The following is a 9,458-nucleotide window of genomic DNA, read 5'->3' on the forward strand; positions in this document are numbered from 1 at the left end:
ATTCAGCGCTGCCAGCTACGGTATCTCTCCTATCAGTTCACCAGTAAGGCCTGGTAGGGACCTGCCGAGCCTCTGGATAAATTGTATTTTCCAAGGGTTAATTAAGCTGTCTTGAGCTTCTGCATGAAGAGGAACAAACTGGCACTTGCAGCGCTTTCTGAAACCTGCTGTCGACATTACAGTCCCTGCTGCTTTTAGCTGTATCGATCCGATGCCTGACCTGTGAAATCCTTGATGGCTGCTAACACTAGAAGCTTACTGGAGCTTTCCAAGGGAGCTTCGGGACAGCTTGTGTAGTCAGGTACAATTACCTATCCCTCCAGGAGAGCCAATTAGTTCACAAAGAGCTGGAGCAGAACAAATGTTTTGTATGTGATTTAGAATCCTAAAAAAGAAAGGAGAAAAAAGAAAAAAAGGCTTTTGTTCTGTGTGATTCTTTTGTTCCTAATTTTATGATTATTGTTTGATTAGCAGTGGTCCTCACATTTCCTCACATGTTTTGGAAAGAATTATAAGAACATGATAAACTAGATTTACAGTCTTCTCTTTAAACTACGAAAATTGCCTTGTGCCATTTATGATCCAGTTTCTGGACTAATTGTATCAGCTCAAAGGTAGGAAGCCCAAGTTTGTTCTACTTTCTGCATTTCAGAAACTTTTTCTCTAAATAGTACAATAAATTTTAATCGCAATGAATTGGTCCCTTAAAAAAAAAGGGTGAATGGCAACTACTTCTGAAACTAGGCTTTGCAGGTGGAATGTAAGAATAGGAGATTCCTAGGCAGAAATATGCTGCACTTATCCAGCCATTATCAACATGAGCATGATTGATTCTGAAACCAGTACAGCTAAACTTTACAGATTGTCAACTAACAAAGTGTGATGCCCTTTGAATAAAAAGGTGGCACAACTGATATATCATCTGTATGCCCTGAGCCTTGGACTGCTTTCCCAGTAACAGGTGTTAGTGTTACTGAGATATTTATACCTCCTTGCACATTTTCCTTTGTGACCAGTGATATCCATTTACGAACTAGCTGCAGAACGTGGTCTGTCCATTAAATACATTTTTTTCTTTATGTTTTTCTCTGAATATGATCTTGACCATACAGGGATCAATCATTAGCCCTCAAAGCATAGTGTGCCAATAGAATTAACTGCAAATGCAATTTAATGAATTCTAATACTAAATAAGCATCAAAATGAGGGAAAACGGCAATCAGTTATTATTTTTAATAATGGAGAGAAAATTTTAAAATCTGGTTTCAAGTGTTCTTTCAATAAAATAAAATCATTTCTCTATCTATGACTGCATGGTAGCTATGAAATAAACTGGAACCAGAAATTTAATGCAAAAAAGGTATCAGATTTATTTATCATAGAAGACTTTGGTCCCAGCTTAGAAGAAGATAATATAAACATTTGTTTCCTATTTCTGAAAGGAAGTAAAATAAAATTGCCAAGAAGATTTCATCGTATTTTAGAAGTAAATGATCTATAGTAAAATCAGTCTCTGGACCTAAACTAGAGCGAAAAGTGCAAAGACAGTAAAACAAAATTAAAAAATCCGTCGGTTGTGTTTTACCTTAGCTGCTCTTAGTAAAATCTGGTTTTATTAATTGGTAATAAAGTGATAATTGCACAAAGAGAAGTAAGGGCCTAATATGGACCTGAGGCAGGTGGAACTATAAGCCTGCTTACATGGAGGCAGAAGGCAGGAGCCTGGGTGTTTGTCAATGTCTGTGCCAGAGAACTTCTGGGGTCCTGAGCAGGCCTGGTGTTTGTCCCAGTGATGCAGGCAGGGTCAACGAAAGCAGATTCATGTTGCCTCAGCTTCTCCATCTGGAGGCGTAATTGCATGAAGAGGGAGATGACAGAGCTCAATCTTTTACTGGTCTGTTTGTGAAATGGATTGGGAACTTGGCACTGATGGTATTCTGCTGCTTCAAATGCTTTCCTCTCTCCCTTATTAATGTCAAGTAATGTTGAGACCACTCCATTCGGGTGTTGGAAAGGAGTTGATAACAGTTTCCAGTACTGAAGAGTCTTAACATACCCAGTTTTGTAACCGGAAAAAAATGACCCTGCATGATTAAGGGCGAAATTCACTAGTCTTTCAGTTGGTAAGAGGCAAGCAGATCGTCCATTCCTTTGGTGGTCTACGTTTTGGTTCAAGGATAAATGTTGTGAAAATGAGATCAAAGCTCTGGGTTTGATTTCTCTAGAGTCTTCTGTTTTGTTGCATGACCACTCATCGTAGCCTTGTCCCATCCAGATGATTTGCACATGTTGCAAGTTGTGCTCTGAGAAAACACTGGGCGGGTTGTCAAAATCCTTTACTTTCACTGGAAACACAAGCTAAAGTTGGGGTCAGTAGTGTAAACCTAAAATATGAGGGTTACTTATTTATTAATGTGTCGTACCTACACGTCATTTGTTCTTCAAAATATGTCGTATACAAGAGAAAAAGAATTTTCAAAGTACAGTGAAAATTCTGAAGACAATTTTTCTTCACAATCATTCTTTGAAAGAGATAGTAAGAGTTTAGTAAACTCTTTCTCAAGGTATATATAGGCCTTCAGAAGAGAATATGACTTTAGTTTTAATAGTTATAAGGGCTATCATCAAAGTTAATCTAGAACCTACAGATATAAATTAAAGACATCAATAGAGCTGACAGTTTTCCTGCCATTTTCTCACCTCCTTCTATTGTCTTCTATTAAGAGAGAGAATAACTTCCTAAGGATTCAACTTGAAAGCTTTCAATCTATTTAACAGAATGAAGTACACTATGATCTGATTTTTCTAAATCATAAGAGGCTTTAGAGCTAAATCCTGAAGACACAAATTACAAACAAGATTGCAAGTGACAATTTCATGTTTGAAATATCAGGTTCATAATATATAACACAATAGCAAGGATTTTAAAACTATGCTTTTATAAGGGAGTAGCAAGTTGGTGAAGCCTGGAGAATCAGTCTCTGAAAGCTTCATTTCTAAAGTATCAAGAATATTCTTCTTGTGGGAAAATTGCTGTTGATATCCATTAAGTGCCTGCTTTCTCCTCCAACCAGAGTGTAGAGTCTACGTTTTTAACCTCTGAGACATGCCTGGAAGTAGAACTAAGTGTGATTCTTCATGTAAAGACTACAAGGAAGAGAAAAAATTGGATTTCCCAAACTTGATAGAGGTAGGTGTTCAAATGAGAGTTAATAAAGTGTCAGACTCAAACACAGAAAAGGATAAAGGAATTAAAGAGTCAGATACAGGGGAGAGCGCTTATTCAAGTCTAAATATTTACTGCTTCACGGTTCATTAGGGCATTCTGGAAGGAGGCTTAGTGCAAAATAAATGAATACCATTCTTAACAAACAATGCCACTAATGCCGCAGGATGTTCATTTCTTTTTTAAATCTATTGCTGTATGTTGAGTGGTATATTATTAACAGTGAAAACATGACACTCTTAGTCTTAAGTTTATTTCTACGTTAATCCAAATTCATCTCTCTGGAAACATTTCCCTTGTTTATAACTCTTATTTATAACATCTAATAAAATCTTCCCAAAGGTAAGAGACTCACCAAAAGATACCTGTCCTTGTATCCAAATGACATTTTAAATTTTTTGCCTTGCAAATATTCTCTTCTGTCTTTAATTATTTCATTACAGATAGAGAGGCCAAAATCATGCTTGATCTATAAAAGTTAATAAAAATCATAGCATTCCCATCGCAGCTCAATAGCTCTTTCATTCATCAATTATTTAGCACAGGCCCACTATTTACTAGGCACTGGGCTAGGCACTGGATTAACAATGATGAGCAAAACAGGCACACTCCTTATCTGCCCTTGCTTATGGGCTAATGGGAGAGATGATTAAACTCGAGTTGTAATAAGTGCCTAGGAAGGAAAAGGTACGTAGATATGTGAGAGCATATGATGAGGAACTAGTATGAGAGTTTCCAGGAAGAATTTTCTAAGGAAGTGATATTTGAACTATGATCTGAAAGTTGAATGGATATTAACTGAGGGATTATTAGAGGGATAGGGTGGCAATTAGAAGAAGCTTCTAGGTTAAAGTTATGTGGAAAGGAGAAAATATCTAGTAAACTGGTAGGAGCCAGTAAGATTGAACACACTGAACTAGAGGAAGGGAAATCAGAGATGAGGCTGGGGCAGTAGGCAGAGCGCAGACCATGAACATCATGGGGTACATTAAGGGTGTTGGTCTTTATTCCTATAGTAGTAGGGAGCCATTGCAAGGTTATAAATAGGAGTGACCTGATGAAATTTGAGTTTTCAACATTTCACTCTGTCTGCTGTGGAGAGTGAATGAGAATCAAGTAACGATCAGCAGGGTTAACTAGTTAAAAGGTTATTTCTGTGGTCCTTCTATCCCTCATTCTCTATGCTAATTGTAAACTCATGCCTGTTATTACCTAGAGATGGCTAAATACCCAGAACTTCCTGGTTACAAACTGGCAGCTTTTAGGTTCAAACTAGACCTTGCACTTTTTTTTCCTGCATAGAATTGAAAAATTTTATTGATCTATTTACCACATTAATTTACATAAAAATTTGGGCTTCTAGCTTCTCTTGGTATAGTATTAGAAAATGTGGCCACATGGGCCTATATGGTGACAATTCCTATATGGTGACAATTGGCTGGGGCTGAGAAGTAGTTGTCCTTCCCCTCTAAGATGAGACACCTGCACTCCAGTTTTCCAGAGTCCTTACTCTATTGTCTTATAGCTGACCTGCGTCACTCACCTGTCTTGTCCTGTTGGCATTTATATTTTTGGCCTTGTCAGTTCCTTTTTGACAGAGCTTGAGCAGTGAACTTAGATTTTAAAGCAAAAGTTATAATTTAGAAAATAATGTGATGATGATGATTACCTGGAATTCTGTGTCTTCTGAAAATAGTAAAACTAATTGACTAGTAAATAATGAAAACATATCTACACAGGAACGCTAATGGATTTGCTAACTGGTTTCTCCAAATAAGAGTAATACATTAATAATTTTTTAAAAGCCCTATACAGACTGAATTAGAGTTGTCTCCACATATTCAAAGTAAAAAAAAATTGCAATGGGAATATGCAAATATATGGAGCTGGTATAAAAATCTCATGTCAGTCTTTTTGATTGACAGACTGAAGTTAGGACACGTCATAAATTGTTGTGCTACGTCTAATATTATTCGTAGCTTCCGCTTCTTTGGGCATGGGAAGTTATGGAAATTTCTTTAATATTGTGTCTTATTTTTCCTTTTTTATTTTATTTTGCCTACTTTATTTTCCCCTTTCTAAAAGGAAGCTAGTTAAGTATACAGATTTTCCTGAGTATTAATATGATGTTATTACTTGCATCCACTCAGACACATGCATATCAGGCATGATGATCATGTCCAAATTCTCTATATTACTTTTTGTGTGTCCTTGAGCAGTCAACTTCTTTGTGTTTTTAGTTATGTCAAATTCTACTTGTTTTACCTCATATGTTTTGATTATTTGCTATATGGTGTATTAAAAATCACATCTTTTATAGAATCTTGGATGTTTACCTCTTATCACTGTGAACCATCTCTATTCCCTTTAGTTTCTTCTGCCGTGATTCAAATTTGTCTGATGTTAAATATAACCACTTCCTGTTTCTTCCTTTTCTTCCTCCCCTTCCTTTCCTTTGTCTCCTCTCCTTCTATTTTAGAATACTTTTACTATTTTTCTCATCAGTTTGTTTTCAGCTTTTGGTGTCATTTTACCTGGACCTCTCAGGAAGAAAATTCTACTGACTTTAATTATTCAGTAAACAATCTGAGTATTTTTTTTCTTTTCTTGGGGGCATATCTCATTTCATTAATTTGATCATTGATATGTTTGTTTTATTTCTGACAACATACCATATATTTTCTATTTTGTAGTTGTTGTTGCTGTTTCCCTTTTACTTTTCATATTTTTACTAGATTAATGACATTTTTCATTCATTGTATTTGGTATAGAGTTTTGGAGGTTCTACCTTTAATTTCTAGTCTACTGTTGTGGTAGATGTTAGTAGTGGTCACCGACATTTCCTTCCTGCAAAACAAGGAGGATTACTCGTCCTTTTCGTTTTGATTGGTATCTGTTGTGATTTCTCCTCTGTCATTCCTGATTTTATTAATTTGCGCTTTCTCTCTTCTTTTCTTGGTGAGTCTGGCTAGGGGTTTGTCAATTTTGTTAATTCTTTCGAAGAACCAACTCTTTGTTTCATTGATCCTTTCTATTGTCTTTTTTGTTTCAATATCGTTTATTTCTGCTCTTATTTTTATTATTTCCCTCCTTCTACTGACTCTGGGTTTTGTTTGTTCTTCTTTTTCTAGTTCTGTTAGGTGTCGTTTGAGGTTGCTTACGTGAGCTTTTTCTTGTTTAGTGAGGTGAGCCTGTATTGCGATGAATTTCCCTCTTAGGACTGCTTTTGCTGCATCCCAAATGATTTGGTATGTCGTGTTCTCATTTTCATTTGTCTCCAGATAATATTTGATTTCTTCTTTAATTTCTTCAATGATCCATTGTTTGTTGAGAAGCGTGTTGTTTAGTCTCCACATTTTTGCACCTTTCTCTGCTTTTTTCTTGTAGTTGATTTCTAGTTTAATAGCATTATGATCAGAAAAGATGCTTGATATTATTTCAACTCTCTTGTATTTATTGATGTTTGCTTTGGTTCCCAAAATATGGTCAATCCTTGAGAATGTTCCATGTGCACTTGAGAAGAATGTGTAACCTGCTGTTTTTGGATGAAGTGTTCTATATATATCTATTAAGTCTATCTGGTCTAATTTTTCATTTAATTCTATTATTTCCTTGTTGATTTTCTGTCTGGATGTTCTGTCCATTGGTGTTAATGGTGTGTTGAGGTCCCCTACTATTATTGTATTGTTGTTGATGTCTTCTTTTAGTTCTATTAAGAGTTGCTTTACAAATTTTGGTGCTCCTGTGTTGGGTGCGTATATATTTATAAGTGTTATGTCTTCTTGGTGGAGAGTCCCTTTTATCATTATATACTGTCCCTCTTTATCTTTCTTTATCTGTTTTGCTTTGAAATCTACCTTGTCTGATATTAGTATAGCGACACCTGCTTTCTTTTGTTCATTATTAGCTTGGAGTATTGTTCTCCATCCCTTCACTCTGAGTCTGTGTTTGTCTTTGGGGCTGAGGTGTGTTTCCTGGAGGCAGCATATTGTTGGATCTTGTTCTTTGATCCATCCTGCCACTCTGTGTCTTTTGATTGGGGAGTTCAATCCATTTACATTTAGAGTGATTATTGAGACGTGGGGGCCTACCACTCCCATTTTGTGTCTTGTTTTCCGGTTTTTTTCAGTTTCCTTTGTTTCTCGTCCCATGGTTTAATCTGTTCTGATGTAGAGCTGCTACTCTCTGTTGTTGTCCTTCTACTTATCTCCTCTGCTCTTGGTTTTGTAGCCCCTTTCCTTTTTTGGATTTTTCAGGAATGAGGGTTTTCCTGAGGATTTCCTGAAGAGGAGGTTTTGTGGCAATGAACTCCCTTAATTTTTGTTTATCTGGGAAAGTTTTTATTTCTCCATCGTATTTGAAGGATATTTTCGCTGGGTAGAGAATTCTCGGCTGTAGATTTTTGTCCTTCAGATTTTTGAATATATCATTCCACTCTCTTCTAGCCTGTAAAGTTTCTGCTGAGAAATCTGCTGATAGCCTGATGGGAGTTCCTTTGTAGGTTAGTTTCTTTTGCCTGGCTGTCCTTAATATTTTCTCCTTTTCGTTGACTTTTGCTAGCTTCACTACTATATGCCGTGGAGTTGGTCTTCTTGCATTGATAAAGTTTGGAGATCTATTGGCTTCTGTCACCTGAAGATCCATCTCCCTCACCAGATTTGGGAAGTTCTCGGCCATTATTTCTTTGAATAGGTTTTCTGCCCCTTTCTCCTTCTCTTCTCCCTCTGGTATACCTATAATCCTTACGTTGCATCTCCTAATTGTGTCTGATAATTCTCGGAGAGTTTCTTCATTTCTTTTAAGTCTTGCTTCTCTCTCCTCCTCTGCCTGCAACAATTCTATATTGCCATCTTCCAAATTGCTAATTCTTTCCTCCATATTATCGGCCCTACTGTTCAGAGCATCTAGATTTTTCTTAATCTCCTCTATTGTGTTCTTCATTTCCAATATTTCTGTTTGGTTCTTCTTTATCGTATCAAACTCTTTTGTAACATAGCTCCTGAACTCGTTGAGTTGTCGGTCAGAATTCTCTCTTAACTCATTGAGAATCTTAATGATGGCTGTTTTGAAGTCATCGTCATTTAGGTTATACATCTCATTTTCTTTGGGATTGTTTTCTGTGTATTTGTTGCTTTCTTTCTGTTCTGGAGACTTAATGTATTTTTTCATATTGCTTGATGTTGTTGATTTGTGCCTCCGCATGGAAATAGAGTTTAGTTGCTCCTTTCACTTGTTTCAGCTGCTGCGGAGGGAGGAGCAGCTGTTTATATTTCACCAACCAGGAATCCTGTCCGTAGTTGCTAACTGGGCCTGGGCCCCTCTTCGTAGCCACAGTGGCCCTTTGGATTCCCTCCTCTGCCGTGGGGGCCGTCACCGGGGGGCTTCAGGCTGTAGGTGCCTACTGTTGCAGCCCACCTAGATGTGCTCTCTCCTTGGGGTCTGCAACGGTGTTATGGGCTTTTCCAGCAGCCAGGGGTGGGATCACTTATATTTGTCGCTCCGTTGCTGTCGGCACCCACCAAATCTCACTTGTCCTCTATAGGTCGCAGGATAGCTATTGGCATCTTCTACAGTCTGTGGTTAGTACACCTAGCTATGCTGCTTTTGCCCTGGGGTCTTCCAGCCTTGTGGCTGGCGGCTGGGTGCCTTCTACTGGTGCTGTGCAGAGGCTTTCCCTAAGGCTGCTGTGAGCCTGTAGGGTTTCCCCCTAGGCTACTAAGCTGGGTCTCTGGAACTCTCTCCAGCCCCAGTCCTCTCTGAGATCTCCAGCAATCCCTAGCCTCACAGGGTGGGCAACGGCAGCTGGAGGTCGCCCCGCCCTCAGGGCTTCTCTCCCGGCCTCTCCCGGAGCCGTGAATGCTCAGCGTGGCCCCTCTGCTAACGGCAGGCAGAGAGTTTTGTCTGCTGCCCGGGCGGAGCTCCGGCGCTTCCCCTCCGGGTCGCAGGACCGGCCTTTGAAGCTTCCCCTGGCCCCGGTCCTCTCCGAGATCTCCGGCAATCCCTAGCCTCACGGGGTGGGCAACGGCAGCTGGGGGTCGCCCCGCCCTCAGGGCTTCTCTCCCGGCCTCTGCCGGAGCCGTGAATGCTGGGCGTGGCCCCTCTGCTAATGGCAGACAGAGAGTTTTGTCTGCTGCCCGGGCGGAGCTCTGGCGTTTCCCCTCCGGGTCGCAGGACCGGCCTTTTGAAAGTTCCCCCCGCCCCGGTCCTCTCCGAGATCTCCGGCAATCCCTAG

The 9,458-nt window shown here is 39.2% G+C and overlaps 1 long non-coding RNA gene across 1 annotated transcript in view; it reads left to right on the forward strand.

Moving 5' to 3' along the window:
* The first annotated feature begins 300 nt into the window (after positions 1-300).
* Positions 301-9,458, forward strand: part of LOC124239400 (uncharacterized) — a 16,022-nt gene continuing 6,864 nt past the window's right edge. The window contains exons 1-2 of the long non-coding RNA XR_006888625.1: positions 301-614; positions 3,075-3,190. This is a non-coding gene — a long non-coding RNA (uncharacterized LOC124239400). The remainder of the gene's footprint in view (positions 615-3,074; positions 3,191-9,458) is intronic.

The sequence above is a fragment of the Equus quagga genome, chromosome 5 (genome assembly GCF_021613505.1).
Source record: "Equus quagga isolate Etosha38 chromosome 5, UCLA_HA_Equagga_1.0, whole genome shotgun sequence".
NCBI lineage: Eukaryota > Metazoa > Chordata > Mammalia > Perissodactyla > Equidae > Equus > Equus quagga.